Source organism: Oxyura jamaicensis, chromosome 4, assembly GCF_011077185.1.
Source record: "Oxyura jamaicensis isolate SHBP4307 breed ruddy duck chromosome 4, BPBGC_Ojam_1.0, whole genome shotgun sequence".
Taxonomy (NCBI): Eukaryota; Metazoa; Chordata; class Aves; order Anseriformes; family Anatidae; genus Oxyura; species Oxyura jamaicensis.
In genome coordinates, this window is record NC_048896.1 from 47301417 (window position 1) to 47324401 (window position 22985).

The 22985-nt window shown below is 41.9% G+C and overlaps 1 long non-coding RNA gene across 1 annotated transcript; it reads left to right on the forward strand.

Annotated features, from left to right (window-relative positions):
• The first annotated feature begins 6 nt into the window (after window positions 1–6).
• Window positions 7–22754, forward strand: LOC118165787. The gene is made up of 6 exons (XR_004750239.1): window positions 7–704; window positions 5327–5443; window positions 14952–15429; window positions 17718–17889; window positions 19242–19379; window positions 22059–22754. It is a non-coding gene; the product is annotated as an uncharacterized LOC118165787 (long non-coding RNA).
• Window positions 22755–22985: the final 231 nt, after the last annotated feature.

Genomic DNA, 22985 nt, shown 5'->3' on the forward strand with positions numbered 1-22985 from the left:
AGATCACTCCTTCCCAGCTCCAGACAAGCTAAGCTCTGAAGCAAAATGTATGGTTAGATGCAGGAATATGAACTTTGATGAACTTATAGGACTGGATGGACCTCCAGAGATCAGCTACTGATTTTTTATTTATTTTTTTTTAAAGAGTCTGTGTAGCTCTACAAGGGAAGTGTAATTTTGTGTTACTGAAATATAATAAATTTCTTTATATTTCACGCAGGCCCTAACTTTACCAGCTACTATTGCAGAAATAACTAGAGTGCTCGTAACTGAGAATTTAAATGGAATATGAGTTGTAACCATTCAGCAAACTCAGCTTTTCTTTCATGCAATGTATGAGATATATCTAGAATAGAGGCAGAGCTCTCTTCTAATCTCACCAGGAGTCATGGTGGCCCTGTAAAAAAGAAGTTATTCCCAACAAAGAAACTATGTGGTTTCTGGTGGTGCCAGGCAAGGCTTTCAGCTTCTTTTTCTTCTCCTTTTGTTTTCCAAATGGGTATCTTCTGTGGAGCTACTACCAAACGTGACCTACACCAAAAGTGATCAAAATGCTGCTGTGCTGCTCCAGCTGCGGAGAGGATTTTGCCAGTGGTGCACAAGAAGATGAGGGAGGGAACTGAGGAGATGGAGATTGAATCATCAGGAGCTTCAACACCATCTAAAGCTACTCTGGCCTACGGGGACGGCCCCTTAGATGAAAGGTACTGTATCTTCACCTTTCTGTATTACATTGTGATGTTGCAAGGTTTGTGTCTATTTGTCTGCATTTATAACAACAATTTTCTGTTGTTTTTTTTTTTTTGGATGTGTCTGTAGAAGGATTATAATAGAGAAAAATGAGGAAATATAGGATTATCTTTTGAGCGCAGTCCTCAAATCAACAAAGGAATAAATCTGAAAATGATTCAGCTAGATTGTCAGTCTGCAAAATAACCTATTTTACCATGAAAACGCTGCAGAGCATTGCTTAAATATATACATTCGATTCAAAATCCACAAAATCATGCTCTGATCTGGTACAGGAAAGGTTTTTAAGACTCTCTTTTCTCCGATGTCCATGTCTGGAGTGGACCCACAGGTACTTAACGTGCAGGTGAACAACCATCTTCCTTGGCGATCTGCTCAGTGGGTTCATTCTGACCTCCGGTGTGGCTCTCTGGTGCACCCCATCCCAGTCAAACCCGGACCCTAAATCTAAAATTTAGAAAGCTTTAGAGCCTTTCACCAAACCTACAGAAAATCCCTGTTCATTGGCGGTAGTGTAGGACCTTTGTTCCTTCAAAACCACAGCTAGCAGCAATGCACCAGTGCCCCTGCCTCTGCTGACACTCATGGTAAAGAAGAAAAAAAAAGAAAACATTTCTCTGTTGACATCAGTGCAGCAAGGAGTGGGCCCAGCTTTATTCGCACCCACACAATATGCTTAATTAGAAACTATTTTCCTCTAAGAGCAGACACTTGAATTTTCTGAGATGTTGCACAGAGCTTCAAGAGGGAGGAACCAAGGGGTGGGGGTGCTGCAGCTAGGAGGAGGCAGATAGCTGTTGGAGAAGAAATTAGGGCCTCGGATCAGGGTAATTTTGTAATGATCCATAATCAAAGGCTATTTGAACGTTCTTCAGATACTTTCAGAAGCGTTTTCCATCACTTTCAAGATGGATTTATCTTTAAATCTGTTTTCTCCCCAGAGGTATCAGGGGCCTGAATTTCCCTGCATAAGGGAAGCTACCTGAACAATGAGGAGAAGCCATCTTGTGCTGAAAGTCGCTTTCCTCCAGATTTCTATTTGTTTAGCCCATCATGAACATTTTCTGTCAAGTGCTTTCAGTCCTGTTCCCAGGGAAATGGGTGTAGTTGTTTATTAGTATTATAAAGAACAGGTTTATGCTCGACTGAATTAGCAGAGCCTGTGTCCACAGCCTGCTTACAGCTCGGCCATCAGGATTTATGGAGGAGACATTAACCACTTGCCTTGCATGTACAGTCGCATGAAATTACTGCAGATCACAGTCCGTATGTGACAGCTTAATGGCAGTGGGAAACTGCAGTTAAAGTCATAGACTTCACAAGAGCTGTCCTAATTCATACCCTAATTGCGTGCTTGGAGGTTTGCGCTAAGTGCTGTTGTGGCTCGCATGAAGGCAAGCAGCTGAATGTCCCAGTGTGTCTGTTCCAGCTCCTGGAGCACGTGTGGGATGAGGAAACCTGACCAAGTGCAAGTCCTTGTTTAACAAGTCCTTGTTTAAGGTGTGAGAGGGCCTTGCTGGGACCTAGTAACACTTCAAGCCTTCTTATTGGTCTCTTCAAAGCACATAAACGCAGGCACGCATGCATACAGACCCGCAGCTATTTCTGAAGGTGTGTGTTAGGTGTGGTGGGAGAAGCTGGCTTCCTGGTGGATGGGAGTTGCCTAAGGGCAGCAATGGGGAATCCGCAGCGATAATGAAGAGAGGGAGCTGTGTGGAGGCTCCCCAAAGCGCTCAAGTGCCTGCTGCTTTATTGGAGCCAAGCGCAGTCCTTCCTTCTGCTGCTTAATCCATTTTGATTACTCGATAGCTGACTAAAATTGAGTAAAGCTGTCACTACCGGCAGTGAAGATTAAGATGTGCTGTGCTACTCGTGGTTATTTTCGTTTCAATTTGGAGGATAATGCAGTGCCTAGGCACACTGGGGCTATGCCTAAACCGCAGCCTCTCCTTTCCATCTGTCTGTCCCTTGACTTCACCTGGCCGAGCAGGTGAAATGTTGAAAACATTTGGATTTTTGCATTAGAAGGTGTATTTTAAAGTTAGTTTAGTAAAGCATACTGGCATACTGAAATTTCTTTTTGCAAAGAATTCAGAGTTTTGCTCAAGCATGACTGTAAGCATTGATGATTAGTTCAAGATATGGAAAAACAGCAATTTGCAGAATGTAGTGTCTGTGGTTAATTACAGGTGTGGTTTGTTTCAGGGAAGGCTATTTTTTCCATTATAGATTTAATGCTCTTATAGTGTACATCTTTTCTCAGTAGTTCTAAAGCTAACATGTCCAATTAAAATAAATAAATAAATAAATAAAAACATTCCCAGTTTTACCAAACCCTTAATTGCTATGCCTGAGCATATTAAAGGGCACAGTATCTGAAGTAGTTTTTTACTTTCAGCAGAGGGAAACCTGAGTAATTCACGTAATGTTCAACTTCATAAGCATCAATTGATGGGATGCATACTAAATGCATTATATAGCTAGAGATTCATCTAATTGCTCACAAATAACAGGAATTTGTATTTTGTAGTATGAAGATTGTACACCTATCTTATAAGGCAAGTTACCATATGTTTTACAAAGACAAACTCACTTCCAGGGAGATGACTTCTAAATGAGGACAGATTATTTAGTAGTATCTTGTGTCTGAAACCTGGCCGGTGTACGAGCCTAGTGCTGGATTTCTGGCCTGCTTTAATTTTTTCTCTTTGCTTGGCTGAGAGTTGTTCTCTTCCTCCTGACTACTCATTAGGCTTTATTTTTTTCTGTTGTGCTTTTGTGTAACTACTGCTTGAGGAAGGGCACTGTGAGTCCATTGTAGGGTTTCTGGCACGAGGGGAAGCTGAGCATGACTGCAGCTTTAATATGCTATCATATTATAATGAGGGTTTTGTAATCGGGAGCCTATTACAGAGAGATTTTTCAAGATACAGCTAAAAATGTCCAGGTTTCAAAGAAGCTTAAAAGCAGAGTTAAGGCAGTCTGCTGGAATTGTACTTTGGATAGCATTAATTTCATAGTGACGTATTTTGGCTTGTGCCTCTTTGAAAAAGGCTGAACCATCAAACCCATTGCAAGAGTCTGGGGAAGTCCAGGATTGCATTTTCATCAGAGACATGCACCCACTTCCAAGCTACCCCACAGCCAAGACCAATAGGGCCTTTTTATTTTGGGGAACCATATAATAAGTAGTAGTCGATGTGCTGTAGGAGTGAGTTGTGTCCCTGCGGTGGCAGCCTGTGATTAGGAGGAGCCGGGTTTCCTCCTCAGACAAGGAGAGACCAGAAGAAAGCCCTGCTCCTCACACAGCGTGATCAGGTTACCCATGACTAAGTAACCGCTCCTGCTGGTGCCGCAGTCCCAGCAGCAACCCAGAAAGAAAGCCCAGCCAGCAATCAATGCATGAATCAATATAGCTAATTTACTTTTATTATTATTATTATTATTATTATTCAATGAAAACAAATAATCAGATGACAGGAACAGCTGCTTGATCCAAGGGCTACACTTTCTTCCTCCTGACAAAGATAACAGTGGCTCCCCCCTTTTTTTAAGTAGTTATTGAGCAGCTCAGTGGGATGCTCTGAATTGTGCTTGCAGTTGCAGGGAATTTATTCTACTGGAAAACTTATTATTCCTAAAGACTGGAAGTGTAGCATTAAAAAATCACTAAACCAGCACCAGTTACCCAAGCCAATGGGAGTAGTCAGGTGTTCCCCTCTGTTCCTGATGAGCAAATTCATGCAGAGAAGTTAAGGGGCCTGTCTAATTTGCCTTCTACGGGGAGCAAAGCTTTGTGGGCCACTCTGCCTTCCCAGAAATAATGATGCTCTCTAAAGATGTAATAAACAACGAGAAGTTCCTAATTCCAGTGAGATATGCTTGATTTTGTTCCTGATACTTACCATGAAAACTGTGATTTAAAGGATTACTGGGAATGTGGACAAGGGGAAAAATCCTGAATACTTCTAAACTGACTCAATGCTTGGTTAAGGCCAATCTGTCAGTTGGATAGGTTGTTATCAACTGAATCTTAAGCTGATTTACAATCTTGGCTCCTCCAGTGCTTCAAGAACTGGAAAAAACTTGAAGCTTACTGCTAAAGTTGGCCTGCTGAGTTACTGAACTTTGAGGAAGATGGATAAAGGATTGTTTATCTTCTTCTTCATCAAAGATTTATGAAGATGGTTTTGTAACAGAAGACAAAATTACTAGTGGGAGTTAAAAATACAGTCATCCTCAAATAGATTAGGAAATTGCAAACTCCAGAGATGGATAACCTGAGTGTAGGTTGGACAGATTCTTGAAATAAATAAATAAATAAATAAATAAAGGGAAGGGAAGGGAAGAAGAAAGAAAAAGATGAAAAAAAAGAGCATTTTTAGACTGATGGGGGTGCTTCAAAGTAAAATGGCTGAAAAAAAAGTAGTGGAAAGAACAAAGGATATGAAAGGAGGATGGCTGTGAAGCTCAGAGAAAAGGGTCCTTTAGGTAGCATTTATGTTTGTATATCAGATGAGGTATAGAAGATTCGTGGGACAAAATTTACTCCTTTTTTATGTTTTTCCAAATTCAGAAAACACAGATGAACATAGTAATTGTTCCAAGCAAGCTGCAAAGAATAGATATCAGCCAACTGTCTAAGATGAGGAACTCGACAGTGCCATTTCCAGTCCGAGAGAGGAATGAAAAAGTAAGTTGGGGATGCTGTGGGAAAGTATTTGTTTTATGTGGCAGTTACCTCTTCCAAGTATGGCTCTAAAGTGGAGTTTTCCATAGGACAACATCCCAGACAGAGTTTCCAATCTATTTTGGTTTAAGTGGCAGTGAGTTTGTCTGTTGTGGGGGTTTTGAAAATCTCCATATCAGAAGGTAGATCTGATGAGCAGTCTGTGGATATTCATGAATGCAAATGAGAGGTTCTTATGTCTTGCATGAGTGTCCTTCCAATTGGCAACTGCCTGTTCTGTGGTACACCTCTCCCCTTCTTCAATTTCATATAATTTTGGTTCAAGGCCACAGAAATGCTGCAAGTGAGGGTTTCACCACAACCAACGTTCCAGCACAAAGGGTCACTTTTGACTCATCATGCAATTTTGATAAAAAAAAAAAAGGGTAGTTAGAAAATTCCCAAGCCAGCTGTCATTTCAAATGTCATTCTTTCTGAAGGGGAAAAGCTTTTTGGAAAAAGGATTATATTTTTGTTTTACCTACAGCCTCTGAATGTGTGTGTGCTTCCAGAGATAGATCCCTTCAAATGAGCATGCTTCTTGTGAGCCATCACAAGCTTCATCGTAGGTTGTATGGACTGCCTTGTTTCAGAAACATGCAGCGATTGCTGGTAGAGCTATACTGAAATCCAGGTTTTGGCACAGCAGAAGATTGAGTTTACAGCCTTAAACATGCACCTGAAATCTTTCATGATTGTGAATTACTGAGGAGAAAGGTTGGCAAAAACAGACTTTAATAAAGACAGCCATAGAAATTGTTCTTTTCTGCTACCACAGGCAGAAACCTGAGTTACCTTCCCATTGGGTACTGCAGCATCTGGTGGTTGACAGAGCAAAATAGAGTGAGTCTTCACATCACACTTATGTGGAAAACCCATCATAATTTTTGGCAAATCTTGCTGTTTTAAAAAGAAGGAAAGAAACAAAACAAAACACACAACAAACATGTTGACTTAGTACATTGTAATTTATAGGACTTCCAGAGAACAGGTCCAACAGTTCCCCAAATTCAAGCTACCCTAGGTGTTCATTAAGGACAGTACTTGGATCACAGACGCTGCCAGAGGTACAGTTTTGGATAGGTAGTTGCTAGCATAATTTTAGGAACAGCTGTAGGGAGAAATGGAAACCTCTATTTCTGCAATCAGTGCAAGTATGTAAGTGGATGTTGGAGTCCTGAGTGGAAAAACACAATGTTTTACTTGCTTTTCCTCTTTCTGCTCCTTTCTTGGTTGTGAAACTATCCATAAGTCTTGGTTTAGCAGCTAGTGAATAGGGCTCTATGAGTACAGGCAAAGAGTTTATATATTTTTTAGAATTGTAACTTGTAGAAAGGATTTGTTTTGAATTACAAATTTTTATCAGTTACCAGTGGTTTAAACTGAGTTTTTTCAAAGGGGCAGAAGTAGAGACTAGAACGGGAGAGGAATAGATTAAAGAATATTCAGATAAGATGGATGTAGTGCAGTCAGCAGGGCCTGATGGAGTTCACCCCAGAGTACTTAAGGTGCTGTCTGAAGCAATCTCTGAGCCATTAGTGATTATCTTTAAGAACTCATGGAGGAGAGAGGAGGTCCCTGAAGACATGAGAAGGGCAAACACAGTGTATTATGTTTTAAAGAGGGGAGAAGGAGGACCCTGGGAATTACAGACCTGTCAGTCTAACTTAGGTCTTTAAAAGATGCAGGAACAAATCATTAAACAATCAATTTGCAAGTAGCCAGCTGATATGGTGATGGAAAAAGAAAAGGGAGAAAAAAGAAAGAAAACATAGACTTGTCAAGAACAATTGATGTCAAATCAATCTCATTTCCTTCTTTGTCACAGTAGCTTGTCTAGTGAATAAAGAGGAAGCAGCAAATGCAACAGTGCTTGATTTTAGTAACACTTTTTGACATATATGACAGGCTAAGGAGTATGGTATAGATATAATTACAATGGGGTAGGTGCATAGCCTGTTGAAAAATAGCTCTGTAGCAACAGCTAGTGCTGGATCACTGTCAGGGAGGATATTTCAAGTATGTAATTCAGCAGCTTGTCTTATACCCAGGTTTTAATATATATTTTTTTTTCTTGGAAGCTGGACAAGAAGCAAACAAGTGCAACCTGTGAATGGCACAATTAGGAGGTACTGAAAGACCAAGGAGGCCAGGATCTGAACTTGAAATGATCTTTGCAGCTTGGGGAAATTATTCTGAAATATTAAAATGAAATTCTCTCAGGAACAGTCCAAAGTACTGTACCTGGGAAGACGAGATCCAGAGACATGATGTGGGGTGGTGGTGGCTGCGGGGAATAACTAGGCAGCAGTATGTTTGTAAAGGACTTGAGGATTGCAAGGAATCATGAATTAAATGTTCTGGATTGTATGAGGAGTGCCATCCTAGAGATACAGCCTCTGATTACTTTCTTGTCTTTGCTTCACGTGTGGTACTGCATCCACTTGTGGGTGCCACCTTTTGCTGCAAATGAAGAGTAAACAGAGAAAATACAAGGAAAGCAGTCAGAGCATGGAGTGCTGAGAAGCACGAACTGCGAGGAGATGCTGAATTGGGAATTGGGTTTGTTTACTTCAGGAAAGAGAAGGCTGAGAGAGAAATATGACAAGACTTCCAGTATATATATATGTGTGTGTGTATATATACATAAGTGGTGGCTATGAACAAGACAGTGATCAATTGTTCTCTTTGGTCACAGAGAGGATAACAAGCAGCAATTATCTTAATTCGCCACTTAATGTCAGGGTGAGAAGAGTTGGCTCAGTCATGCAAGGATGTTCCTTGCTGTTGTTTTTTTATTTTTTTTCCTTTTCTCTCTTTGAGACAAGTCAGACAGTGCCTGTTGGGAGGCCCTGGCTCTGTTTCAGTGCAGGGAGCTCATTCCATGAGGTTTCACACAGCCTCACATTTCTGCTCAGGAAAAAAAAAAAAAAAAAAAAGGAAAGAAAAAAAAAGGCAAAACTGTTCTTATCGCTAGAGTTTCCATTTTAACTCTGCTTTGACTATATGCCAGAAAGTGTTTGATTTGATGGTCTTACATTGCTCACCACGAAAATGTCAACATTTATTCTCTGTTACCATCCTCTGTACTGAAGATACTGCAGTATTTTAGTTCATAATAAGCCAGCTGGTCCATTACACATACTCTCTTTGTGAACATCAATTACTGCCTGCTTTAGACTCTCCTTCGTTCTCCATGGCAGCATCACTCCAAACCTTATTTCGTGGAAGATAAGAGACAAAACAGGCTTATATAAATATTAAATGAGAATGTTGTGAAAAGAGATTATCTGAGAATCTGTCCTTTGGAGAGAGAAGCAGAGCAGACCCTCACATTAAAAACATCTTAATGCAGCTCTCCAGCACAGCACAGACACTCCTGAGTACTCCAGTAATCAGATTCTGACACAGGCAAAGACCCAGGGCTTTTTTGTCATGTTACTGGCAGGGATTTCAGTAGCCAGCTCTTGGCAGACCCCAGGGAGAGCTGAGGGATCTGTGGGACCAAAATCACACTGATGGAGGCATCGGGGAGAGCACAGGGACAGCCCCGTTCAGGTTGACCCCGTGGTTCAGCTACCTTGGTGACGTTTTTTCCTCGTGTCGCCACCTATTGCAACTCAGCCAGTCCCTTCTTTAAATGATACATAGGCTACGCCACCGCCGGGAGAAGTCATTGATTATAGGGTATGTTAGCAATAATACCACGGTTAACATGGGGTGGTTTGTTAGAGCGGCGAACACCCTCCGCTTTGCTTTCAGTTATTAATTAACCAACCAGTCATTAACTGCTGCTAACAATTGATTTACAGGGAATTATTGCTTAAATAGCAGGAGGTATTTAAGAGGAAAATAAATTAAAACAAAGAACTGCTGGATCCTTGGGCACAGAAAGGACTCCTTGTAATATAGAGAATGGCTGCTACAGCCCTGTAATTACAGAGTGATAAACAGTCATTGGGAAGTGCGTTCCTTTCCAGAGACAATGACATTATGTCTCCTGGAAAGAGCCCCTTTGTCTGCGCTAATTGAATGATCTGAAATGAATGATGTTATCAGAAACCTCACCCAGGCAACTAATGTTATATTTATGGGTTATCAAAAATATTTAATCGCAGCCACGGTCTCTCCAAGATGTGTCATGGACACTGCAGCGTCCAAAAGTATGATTGAGGGCTGGTGTGGCACATTATCTTAATTATAAAGCAGAATTACAAGTTCTTCCATTGGTTCTGCCTCCCTCCACACTGGCAGAACAAATGAGACCTATTAACCCAAGTGCAAGTGAACACCGCCTCCTAATGACATTTTTTCCTCTCTGTGGGCAGAGAGAAAGAAATTGGTTGCATTTTATTATTATTATTATTATTATTTTTCCTGGGAAATAGTGACACAAATCAATTTATGGTGCTTGCAACACGTGCGAACCTCTCTTGCAACTGCTCCCGCTGAATCTGCCCGTGCTGGTGCCACCAAGGTCAATGACTGGGCTGACTTAGCACTTCAGTGTGCATTTGCCATTTCCAAGTTTAACCATGTTTCACTGCCCTCTCCTGGAGCCAGAGGTTGAATGCTCGGGTGCATTTTAGGCCCTTTACTGCAGCATTAGCAAAGATAAATTTCATGTGACGGCAAAGCGAGAAGACTACTGCTCCTTCAGACCTGAGGCTGTGAGACAGACAAAGAAGAGGTGGGAAGGTATTGCTGAAAAAAAAAAAATCAAATGTGCCCCGTGCTTCAGTTTTTGGGATTGTTTGGTTTTGTGGATACATGACAGTTTTTCTCTTCCACATGTCTTTTTAGGATGTGATTTCTGTAAATAGCCTGGCAAAAATTTGACCTGCCCCAGGAGAGGAGTAATGCTATGGGGGCTTTGGGGTAACTCCTTGAGGGGCTTCTCACATGTTCAATCTGAATCTCCATTGTTGTTTGCATGCATGCTGTTTTTGTTCATTCATGCTGCAGGAATTTCCTCAGTCCTTCAATGAATGCAGGCATTTCTGACTAAAACTTTAAACTCACAAAGTTTTTCTTGCTTGGCTCCTGCTAGTTTGATTGCCATTTTTGCTTTGGGTTTAGATGTGTTATGAACATCTTGGAAAAGAAAGTCCATAGTGACCTCTTGCCTTTGACAGCTCCTCTGCCTTTTCATTCATTTCTAGGTACAAGAATATTTAACTTTTTGATTACCTGCAAAATAAATAGCTGCTTATGAAAGGCTGTGGAAACAACAGAAATTGAATGTAACTTGGGGTCTGGGACCTTTTTGCATTTCCTTATTCTAGCATTCCTACATGGCTGGATTTCAGTATGTTTCAGTACCAGGAGGTGGCACTGACAATCACAGGGATCTGCAGAAGACCTAAAAGGAAAACCAGTTAGTAAAACCTCTGTTGATGCAAAGTATGACTACAGCTGTGTGAGTCTTCGCAAAGGTCTATACATCTCTTCTGGCTTTTTTTAGCAGCCTGCAGAAGAGTGGGAGACAGTCCCTTTCCAGCCAAAATTCTCAGTTCAGTCCCAAAAAGGCAATGCAGGATTTTTATAGGTTATATGATGTGGAAAGATGAGCTAGCACGGAGAGTTTCAGTGTCATGATTCCCTACAGTATTTGAGAACATCAGCAAGCTGTTATCAGGTCAGATGTACTTAATCCTTCCAAAACACACCTGAGATCATTCTGGCACTCCTGGGACAGGAAGAAATATGTAACTGTGGCACATTTTTTAGACTGAGAGATCTTTTGTGAAGGTTGTAGAGCTGGCATCAATAAACAGCCTAAATGCCTTCAATTACCTCACAGGACAGCAGTGCTTGGTGTCTAGGTTCAAGAGACAGATACCTAGGCCTGGGACAGGGTAGGTGCTCGGTACCTCAGTGTGGATAAATAGGTCTTTTTGGACTCTGGTTCATGGACTGTTGGTGCCCTGTCAGATGTCAGGAGGCATCCTGCCTAAGAACTGAAAAGTTATTTATCAACAGTCATGCATACAAGCAAAGAAATGAGCCGAACTGGAGAATGGAAGACACGAACCATTGGGTGTTGGCCTACCTCGGTTTGGGTTCTGAGGCAAACCATCATGGTGACACTGCCCAGAACGGTCCTGGGGAAAAATAGTTTGTGTCGGAAGATCTGGAATCACTGTTATGTGCAGATTCCTCACTCAGGGCTGTGAGGAAGGCCAGCAGCTGCCCACCTCTCCTGAGGAAAATGGTTTCTCCTCAGTCTTTCAAGGAGCAAGGAGAGAGACATTTCTTTGAAAAATATGAAGGGTACTTGCAGTAACTCTCGCTTGAAGGCATTTTTGAGATATTGGGAGTACATTGTCCAAATCTCTCCTCAGCCTAAGAAGATTTAAAGCTAAATTTTTGATCTCCAAAGAGAGTTTCCAAGCTGTCAGTGTGAGAACAAGGGATGTCTTCCTCAAAGCTCACACCAGTGCTTCCTGATTTCATTTCCTAAGACTAATGGGGCATAAACATGATGTGTTAAAATAAGACAGCTGTGCACATGCCCAGATGTGGACCTTTCCAGCATGAAAGCTGCTTCCAGCAGTTGGTTTGCCTTGGGCAGACTGAGCCTGGGCATCTCAAGCACAGTCCTCCGTGAGGCTTACCCTGATATGCCTGAGGAGTAAGACGTAGCAAGAAAACTAAATACATTGTGGGCTATTGGAGGACACAGTATTTTTAGGCAGTTGTTGTGACAGGTTTTGGTTGGCTACAAAACCTGTTTCTCATTACACAGCCTGCCCAACACGTGGTGCAAACTGCCTCAGGCCTGGGAGTAAGCAGGTTCTCAGTTTTCCTGTTTTAGCTCTCTGGGAGATTATGAAGGAACCAATACAACTAATAAAACAGTGATTGATTTAGTCTGGCTAGTGACGGTTGTCTCTGATTGTATCACCAGCTCTTCTCAAAACAGTTACCATAGTAATGAAAAATATCTGCAAGGACGTGGAGATTTTTAGGGACAACAAATGGACAGTATAGTACAAAGAGTATCCAAGAAAGAAGTCATTAGGTGGAGGCTGTACTGGATTGCTTCTCTGGATGACGTCTGTCTTAGAGAGAAGTAACCACAGGCCCCACTCATTTGCACACCTGATCGTTGCTTTATCTACATCTCCCAAGATGGACAGGGATTGCCTGTTGAACAAATTTGCTTTCATTTTTAGATAGGTTTTTAACTTAACTTAAAAGAGTGCCTTGCCTAAACATTCAGCAGAGTTCATTTTTTATGCAGTAGGAACTGACCTGCCATTTATTTAATGTCATCTTTTTTTAAAAAAAAAAAACACACAATATTAATTGATCTTTATTGTTCTTAATTCAACTAAACAAAGTATTGTGTGTTTGAAAAAGCCATTTAGCTGATGAGGTAGATATAGCAATTACTTTGTTGTTTTTCTCTGTTGTTATCTAATTAATGCAGGGTGGTTGTTTTTTGTTTGTTTGTTTTTTATTTATTTTAATTTTAGTTTTACTTTGGAAGTAAAAATTCAAGGGTTTTAATACTGGGAGAATGAATACATTGCTATGATATTGAACAAAAGTATTAGGAAAGCTGCTAAAATATAGGCCAGAGAATTAGTAGCAGCATTTAAAGGAAGCTTATTTTATGTTGCCTCCTGTCAAATCAGGGCTTTTGGTGGATATTGGAGAATTTAGGTCAAGCTACAGCAAAGACAGACTCTGAATGGAGTTTTACAGCAGTTTTAAGACCCCAGTTAGTCTGTGGGCTTCAGATTCTCGAATGAGCTTTGTGTGAGGTGTTGTGAAATCATGGATAATTCAGGAACTGGTCAGTGATTTATGTTATCTCCTTTCCTCGTTTGTTATTTGAAACACAAAAAATATTTGTTCACCCTTTCCATTATTCTTGGGGGCTTGATGTGTTTTTAAATCCCTGTTTACAAGTATGAATGTTTCAAGGGTCTGGTGCCCCCAGTAAGGACCATGAGCAGGAAAGGGCTGTGGGGAGGGTTGTGAGCATCTCTGAAAACGCCTGTGAAGAATGTCCTTGCTCAAAGCTATGTGAAATATGTGAGAGGAGTAGAGAGGAGAAGGCTGACATTTGGATTAAGAATTGTTTCCCACCAAGTGTTTTTGGGACTGAATATCTGGAAGCAAATAAGGTGAACTGAAGTGTAGCTTATCTGTTTGGCTGGGTTTCCAGGGCTAACAAGTCACTTATCCAGGAAGCAGACTGATTGCTGAGGGAGGAGTGGGGCTGGAAAAATATTTTTTTACTGAGGATGCTTTCAAAGATGCTCTTCCTTTTTGCTGATTATTCCCACACTGCTTTTTTCCCCCTCCATCTGTGTAAGGCTCACCTACATCTGGGTGCCAGTGTTTGCTCCTGAAGGGTGACATTTTGATGAAATATCAGGGCAGAAGGCTTCGCCCTAGCCAAGAGATTGGTCCATAGCTGTCTGGTTTTATCTAGCACCTCACATCAGAAACTGATCGTTTCACCTACAGGATTTGTTCAAGCTGATTTTATTGGTGGAACTATTGAGGCATTGACAAATAATAAAGAATAACAAAGAAACACAGATTGAAATAACAAATCTTTCCCTCGGCTGGTTTTATTTGAAACATCTGAGATTATTTCTGCACAAATGGAACTCTCTTATGAAGAAAACATTTCTTAAAGAACAAGAAACATTGTGGGGTATGACAAGGAGCTTGAATCTTCAATCCATGCTGGAAGAAAGGCATACATGCACACTAGTGGTCTCCGTAAATTCTCTATAGAAAAGTTTTTTGTAATTTTGTAAGGGATGGAAAAAAAAAGACAGAGAGAAATTCAGCTAAAGAGGATTTAATAGAATGCAAAATATTTGTAGGATTTTTTTTTTCAGCCATCTCACAGCATTCATTTACTATGCTCTGACAGTTAACTTCTGTATGCAGAAAATACACTCTTGGGAGTGATCATTTGCTTTCTATGGCTTCTGTCCACAGGGGCTGGGCAGCTTCACCATACAAGCAATCCAGCTGCACCAGGTCAGTTTGATATTTCAGCAGTAGCCTAAATGGTTCTAGCAGCAGCAAAGGAGCTGAGGGGAACCTCACTCCACACCTTGTTCTTTATCCTAAAACTTCTTGCATAGGGAGGAATGACCCTTCAGAGAGTTAACACTCACTGTTAAGTGCATAAAGGTGAGGGGGACCTTTTAAACCCAATGTTCACATCTCTGTGCACAGATTCTTTTCCCAAGATTAAGATCTTTTGGCCTCGATTGCAGGAGGCTTCTCCTGTCACCTAATGAGCAAGTGTGAAATACACACGGAATACAAACATGCCCTGGGAAATACCAAAATAAATAAATAAATACATACATGCAAGCAATGGAACCCCGATTCAGGACAGTGCCCAGCTACCTGCAATGGCTGCTTGCCTGAAATAGCCTTGCAATGCTGTGAGCAAGCTGCCTTTTGTTTTGTTTTGTTTGTTTTTTTGCAGAGCCACAGCAAGACTTGCAAGGCGTTGTTTTGAAGTGCTGCTGGCTCTTCCTACAGTTCATCACGGATCTTGTTAGGAAATGAAGGAGAGGAAACTGGGCAACTGCGCTGCTGGGCCACGAGGAAACACACAATGAGTATAATGAAGCCAGCAGCTGCAGGACAATGGGAGCAGGCTGGGGCTATTTTTGTTAGATGTGAACAATCAATCGAACGTGTGAGACCTTATCGTGCTCCCTCCCCGCCTTCTCCCCCTTTCTTGAACACTGGAAATTTTCCCAAAGAGCTTTCCTTTTCTCTTAGTAAAGATGATTACCATCATAATTTTCTCTTTCATCTCCAAGCAGGTTTCTTTTGGAAATCTTTGATGGCTTCCTCTGAGCATGGTTATATTGTCTTGCTGTGACAGAGTGATTTGCAGCTGGGTCGCACTCGGCATCAGGAAACCTGGAACAGCATTTACCAGTATTTATGAGCGGGTAAGGGTCCCCTAACCTCTCCTTGGCTGGGTGCAAAGGCTAGAAGCATTGCTCCCAAAGTTATCTCTGCAGGAAAAAAAAAAAAAAGGGGGGGAATTTGGACTGGGCATAGCTCTTGCAGATGGAAAATAAACAGCAAATGTTTGCATCCTGAGATGCAATGAGAAGAAATAAATAGATAATTAAGATAGTACTCATTGCTCCAATGTCTGAATTCTCCGTCTTCATGACTCCCTTCGAGGAGCAGGCCTTTTTAATGTCACAGCAGTATTAGTTCCAGCTTACAAATAGAAAAAAATGGAGGGACATAGACCAATGATTTATGATGTTAAGTGAGATGGAAAGAGAAAGCGTATTTTGTGCACTCTCTCTAAACAGAAATACATTCTTCCTTTATGCTCGGATTAGAAATGTATAGCCCCTCCCCAATACACTTATGTCTAATTTAAATCTTTTCAATGTCCTGTGCGCCAATAACTGATATGCTACCTTAGATTCTCATGCTTCATAATTATGAAAGGAATATTAATTTGGAAATGGGCTTTTCTAACATTTGACATTTCATGCATGCACTGCAGCAGCACTTACAGATTTGCTATTAATACTTTTTATCTTCAGTTCTTCAATGTGTAAGTCTTTCTCCCTTTATGAAGCAGCCTATTAGTCACACACAATCAATACTTTCTGCACTTCCACCTATTATCTCAATGTCACTGAGATCTGACTAGGGCTTCATACCATGATTCTTGCTACTACTTTAATTTCATTATAATGACGTGTTTACACTGGTAGCAGTTTAATCAAAATTGGATGTGTTTATAACACTTACTGCAGTTTAGAAACAGCTTAGTTTTACTTTACTACAAAGAAACCACTAAATTGACTGCAATTCCTAATCAATATAGCTATAATTCTTGGAATTTAAATAGGATTTTAAATGGCCTTGCCTGTGCTGCTAGGGGTGACATGGCTGTCTTGTAATTCGTCATCTACAGAATCCATTTCCAAACAATCTGTTGTTTCATTCTACTTCCAGTTATCAATCCAGCAAGGTTTACTTACATATTCTTAATATTTTTCCCCTTTAATTTCTACCGTCTTTTCTTCACCTGGACTTGACAGAATGAGTGGTGACACTGTATCATGATGGCAAAGTGTGAAACATCCCATGACTGAATCCATTGTTGTAACCCACGTATGGTATGGCAGAGGAGGAGGTGCTGGTGGGTCTCGGCCAGCAGACTTCTTCCCATTTGGATGAGTATTGCCATTTGCTTCATTTTCCAAATATGCTTTCCTGATCCAGATTTATCTCTACTAGTTCTCCGACATTTTTTTTGTCTCGAGATCAAGCTCAGTTTCACTGTGAAGAGCTTCAGGTCAAACTCAGCTCATTCCTGAAAACTCAGATTGCAGTTTTCTCAGAGTGACAAAGTCACTGCTTTGACCTCACTGGTCACATCTCAACAGCCTTGAACAGTGCTTGTGATCTCAATTCACAGTTTCGGCAAACAAATAGTTCTCCGTTTCAGACCAGTCTGTAATACAGTGACCCAACTTGCAGGCATTGCAATGTATCTTTGGCCTTCCATCTTTGAGCAAAGCTTTAGACAGGCAAACACTGATTGATTCATCAGATATAGTAAGGTATCCTGATGCAGACCAGCACTTTGTAGGCTATGCAAGAGCTCCCAGTGAAATAGATGCCCATCTTGGCTGCATTTCTGTGGCTGCTTGGTTTGGTAGTGATGGAGGCTTTCAAGGAGGTGCTGGGCCAGGCCTGGCTAGAGGTATTTTCTTTGTGGATGTAGATCCAGTGGACCAAACTGCTAGAAAATAGAGCTTCTAGATAAATAACCCAAGTCCAAGTGTTATAGAACTATGCTTATTGTGTGCTCTTTTATCCCCTAGCTGACTCTTTCAGAAGAGAATAAAATAAGTTTCAGGAATGCCTTTTAACAGCCTACGTACTTCCATAATATGGTTTCCCTGAAATAGCTGGAATTGAGGTTGTTTCTAGGCCCTGTGACCCTCCCTGGAAAGATTGCTGCCCTGTGACTTTGGTGCTGAATTGCACAGTTGCTTGCAAACTGGAGCCCTGTTTCATTGGTGCTTCTGGGTATTTAAGAGCTCTTTCATCAAGGAGAGATGACAGCTTTCTTTTCAAATCAACTCACTTAAGGGGAAAAAAATAAGAAAGGATGGGGAAAAAAAAAGCTCTGGGCTCACAAAACTGCTTTTATTGTGTTGTTGGATACAGGCAATATTTTTAACCCCTTTCTCACAAGCGAGCCTGAGCTCAGTAAACCCAGGATGCCTCCTGAAGACAGAGGTAGCTAACCAAAAGCATTTCCAGCTTTCTCCCGGGATGTGTGGAAGCAGGGGGGCTCCTGTTGCTGTGAACACCCGGTGCCTGGGACAGCAAAGACAGGCCTTTTTCCCAGGGAAGAGGCTTGACAGGTTAGCAATGGCAGGTTATTAATACTTCTGATGGCTTCAAGTGCAATATTGGATTTGCTGCCCGGCTGGGGTTTTGTCTAGACGGGCTGTTTTATTAGCTAGCAGATGGTTTGGAAATGGTGTGCTGTGACAGGGCTAACTGTCTGGAATGTGAATTCTCTGCTCCCAGATCAGAAAGGAAAAGGGCTGGGGTGGAGGGCGAGGAGAGCAAAACTCCCAGGTTTCCAATTTGGGGTGGAAAATGCATGTATATTTTATGGGAGGAAATTAGTTTAACTGCTCCGATCACTAAAGCACACTCCTAAAGCAACTCTGATCAATTGCAGAATGAATTTCCCTAATACCCCCTCCGCGCCAATATTGGGAAAGAGAATTTACGATCTTTGACTGTTTAATTTTTGCTATTCTGATCTAGATAAATAAGCAGCAGCAGGGCATATTGGCTGGACAAAAAAAAAAAAAAAAAAAAAAAAAAAAGCAACGATCCAGATTCTGCTATCAGGTAATTGGATCTGCTCTGTGTTTTTGGACTCATGTAGGCAGAAGTTGAGGCTGCCTCTACTGCAGAGAGGTCTAAGAATAAAGCCTTGCTGGCGAGGATTTTGGATTTCTGCTTCGTTCCAGGCCAGTCTTTGTGCACCCAAATGAATTCATTTGCAGGGGAGGCAGCAGCTCTCTCCCCTCAGCAACAGCACGTGGCTCTGCAGATGGGCTGTGTGTGTCAATATGGACCTAAGTGTGAAGTTTGAAATGATTTCCCCTCTGTCTTTCGTGACACAAAAGTCTCCTGGGGAAGAACTGGTTACCGAGTCGAAAAAAAAAAACAACACTGTAAATTTTGTGAAGCAGAGCCTGTTCTCTGAAGAGAGGTGAAGCTTTTGTTTCTGGCTGCACAGGATTGCAAAGCCACGTTTCTGAGCAGAAGCTGGGCCATCTGCGCTTCCAAGCACTTCAGCTTGTATCCCTGGAGCCAGGCTATGTGCTGATAGGAAAAAAATAAATAAATAAATCCATGGCAGGTTAAAATTGACAGCCCACAGCCTGGGCTGGTGTAATGGAGGTAGCACACAAGCACTTTTGGGGATTACAATTCAGGGCTGAGAGGTTCTTCTTGCTTCCTAATGATCCTACGGGATGTCTGCAGGGGGTATTGTTGTTTTGGTGGCAGGGATGGAGGGACAAAAGCTGGGTGCCTGTTTCTCAGGGGATGGCATAATTGTACACCAGCCTGGGTTTCTATTGTTGCAGGCAATAATGTTTTTAGAGAGGCTTGTGCACCGATTAACTATTCCTAACATTGTTTAATCACTGCATCTGCTGAAATGTGACTGTCAACTCTCAAACTCTCAAAGGTCATGGCTGTTTTGGGGAGGCAAAACCTGGCAGAGTTTCTACATCACTGTGTTGCACTAGAGCTTGGCCACCAAACCTGGTGGGATGATCTTGGAGTGAACTGTTTTGGACTGGATTCTGTGGCAGTGAACGACCAGGTATTACCAAACTTTTAATATCAGAGAATGCATATCATTGACATCAGTAGTGGTGATCATGCTTGTGATTGTTTTCTGTGCAGAATTATGCCAGTGGCAAGCTGCTTGCTTGGGATTAGAGTTGCCAAATTTTGCAATGGCGTGCCAAGCAAAGTATTTGCTAACATTGACTGATGACTGCCCTGGTGCTGAGAGCATGCAAACTATGCTACTTCAATCTCTGAATAGTTTAAAGAAAAATATAGACCTTATGCTATATTATATATATATTCCATTTATAAAGGCATCTTGCCTGACATCGCTTGACTAGTCTGTGGCTACTGTTCATTAAATAATTGACTAAATGGTGGCACCCAAACTTCACCAACACCTTAGTTCCCAAATACTGCTGCCTTTTTGACTGGTGTGAGCTCTGACATGACTGGATGATCATGATGAAGGGATCTCAAGGTTTATCAGTCAATAATGCAGTGGCATCAGGATGTCTGGAGTGAGTACTGTTAATTTATTTAATGCAATTCCCCAGGATGAGTAAATGCATTTTTTCTGCACACTAGAAGATAATGCTCGATGATAGCTGCACATTGCCATAGAAACTAGGACAGGTTCAGCTGTAAGTCAAAGGTTAATTTATAATTATTTTAAAAATAATCTCACTAAAAGGCATCAGTTTAGACAGAACTTGTCCAAAACCTGTTTCCTTACAAAAAAAAAATAAAAAAATAAATCTATCCCTCAATTCTAGCTCTTCCAAAAATACATTAACATGGTTCCTGTTTGCTTAAGGCAGATTCTCCATAAGGTGTTATACAAGATAACTGTCTGGTTTTGAGTGTTTGTAGCTATGTTTGCAAATGACAGCGTGACTGACAGCACAAGCTCTCCGTGGGATGGCTGGGGACCAGAGCACGGATGACTCATTGTGTATGATGTTGTTTCACACCAAAGTGTTTGCTCTATATACTGAACATGTGTGCGAGTCAATAGCAAAAAGTTCAAGAGCAAACACAGCTTCGGTGGAAACAAATTCACGGTGCCTGAAATCATTACACCCGAGTCAGAAAGCTAATTTCATCGAGGGCAGCTGAGGAGCAAACACCCATTTAAACTCCTCTTTCAAGCGGGAGGCTTACATGGGATGGGTCCCATGTCCTCTGCAGATGCTTGAGGGCCAGGCAAGGTGAGAGGAGAGGCTTGGCATTTCCTTACAGCAAAAGCCTATTTGCTCCAGGTATGGGCAGGAATGAGTTCAGGTCCCTGCTCAGATGTCCCCAGTACAGCAACAATAGCCAATAATCAGATAATATGTTTTTATTGCAAGCACAGACTTTTGACAAAGACTTTCTCCCCTGCCTGTCTCCCCAACTGCATTTTCAGCAGAGATTGGAATAGTTGTTTTCATATCAGGAGCTATTAAATCATTCTGCTGCCAATTAACCCTCCCCTCCCGCCCATGCAAGTCTATAAGGCGTAATTAAAAAACAAACAAAAAACAACAACAAACCACAACTCTCTTTGATTTGATGATGCTCTTAAAGTCCTCTGGGGAGCAGCCCCAGACTCAGGCTGGCTCAGCAATGGGGAGGTGCCCCCGCAGCTGGCTCATCTCTTCCCAACCGAAATAATAAGGGTCCGTGAGAACAACATACCAACATACGCCAGCTCAGTGCCTCAGGGGAGCTGATGGGACCTCTGTGCCACCTCTCCTCTCGGTAGGAAAATCCCTCCACAATGTATGTTGGGAGAATTTAAATCCAAAGGGACTTTTGACTAAACATATAAAGGCAATTTCAGCTGTCTTTGTCCCCCCACATGAAGATTTCAGGAGGCCTTACTGGGCTTTGAATTTTGTTCATAAAAGCCTGTTTTAGGTGAGGGACTGGTTGAGACAGCATTGTGTGATAGGGAGCAGAGGGGTGAATCTCTCACCAGTGCTTGCCTGGAGGCTCTCATGTGCTGGAGGATGCCTTCGGTCAGAAATCCTTAATCTCTCCCCAAATTCTCTGGCAAATCCCTTATGCAAAGCCTATTGCCACATCCCACACCTTCTCTTGCAGCCCTAGTCTTTCTGGAGTCATGCAGCTGATGAAGCGAGGGGCTCGTACCTTTATGGGGTGACCCGAGACACAGGCGAGCTTTACCCACTGCGAGGCTCCAGGTAGGAGCAGGACCCATCAGAATGGGACTGTCCATCTCCTGGTGCCACAGGCAAGCCACCAGGCTGCAGCACCATCCCTCTGCTCCAAGCTGAGCCAAGGCAGGAGAGCCACCTCCTGGGGAGCTGGGACCAGCCAGGGGGACAGGAGCAGCCTTGAAACACAGCCAGCAGGATGTCCTGCAGACCAAAGGGGTGTTACAGAGCGCAGCTGAAAGAGGTCCCTCAGTGACTCTTAGAGCATTTCAGTTCACCCTTAACTTCCTTAAAACGGCGCACAAGTTCTCTCCGGGAAGAGAGAAAAATGAAATAAAAGCAGAGGCAGGGACGTGCCTTGAAAAGCACGGGCACCTGGGGACCACTGCCACCTTCTGCAGCCCTGCCTGCGCTGCTTGCAGGAGGCTTGTTATTGCTTTCCCGTCTTCCGAAATGTGACACTGCAAAGCTAGGAGGCTGGGAAAACTGCTTTGTGATTGCATTTAAGCATTTTAAATGTGGCTTGTATGTGTCCAATTTCCCATGAGGTGTGTGTAATGTGTATGGGAGTGAAAGAGCCTTCTGAGGAGCGAGAGGCAGAGCAGTTCTTCCAGCATTTTGTGTGTCTTGTTCAATTTGTATTTAATGATAGACAGAGTGTTTTTTCACTGTTTCCATTCTCTAGACCAATTCACCTGTTCATCAGTGGGCACACACATAAGTTCACAAAGGTATTTGCATGTCAGTAAAGATTTGAGAAAATGTCCGAGCTGCGGTGAGCCTTCGTATCTTGCAGTTAAATTCCATGTCTCTGATGGATTTCCCCACGCTGTTGCTAGGAGATGAAGACACTGCCTAACAAAGGATATATTGACAAAAAATTTTCCAGAACAAATCTATCTTGTTATGGTAAATACACTCTCACATAAAATGAATATTGCAGGATTTATTTCCCCATTGGTGGCAGTGGCAAAATTGCACACATCAAGTTAAGGTGAAATTTTCTCATCACAAATGTGTTTTTGTTTTGTTTTGTTGACATGAGGACTTCCAGTGTGTTTAATGCCGAAAGTGCTGTTGCCTTCCAGTGTGTTTTGTTGCTAGGCTGATAGCATGAACACATCCTACATTAGTATTTTTCCCTCTTCCCTTCTCTGCTACTTTTCCCTTTCAGGAAGAAATGTGGCTTATTATAAAGATTTCCTTTTTTCATGACTCTTCTGGGAAGCATGGATTCCTTTGTTTATTTTAAAGCAAGGAAGAAGTGTGCCTGACTCTGGATGTGTTAGGATTTGGCATAGAAGCAGCTGAGTGCAATGGAAAAGATCAGCCTCCTCTTGCTTTACAGCTTTAGGAACCTCTATATTAAAAAAAAAAAAAGGGGGGGGGGGGACAACAGACAAAAAATGAAAACAAGCAAACAAACAAAACCCAAAGCACAGTCAAAACAAAAAGCCACAAAGTTGAATAAAGGG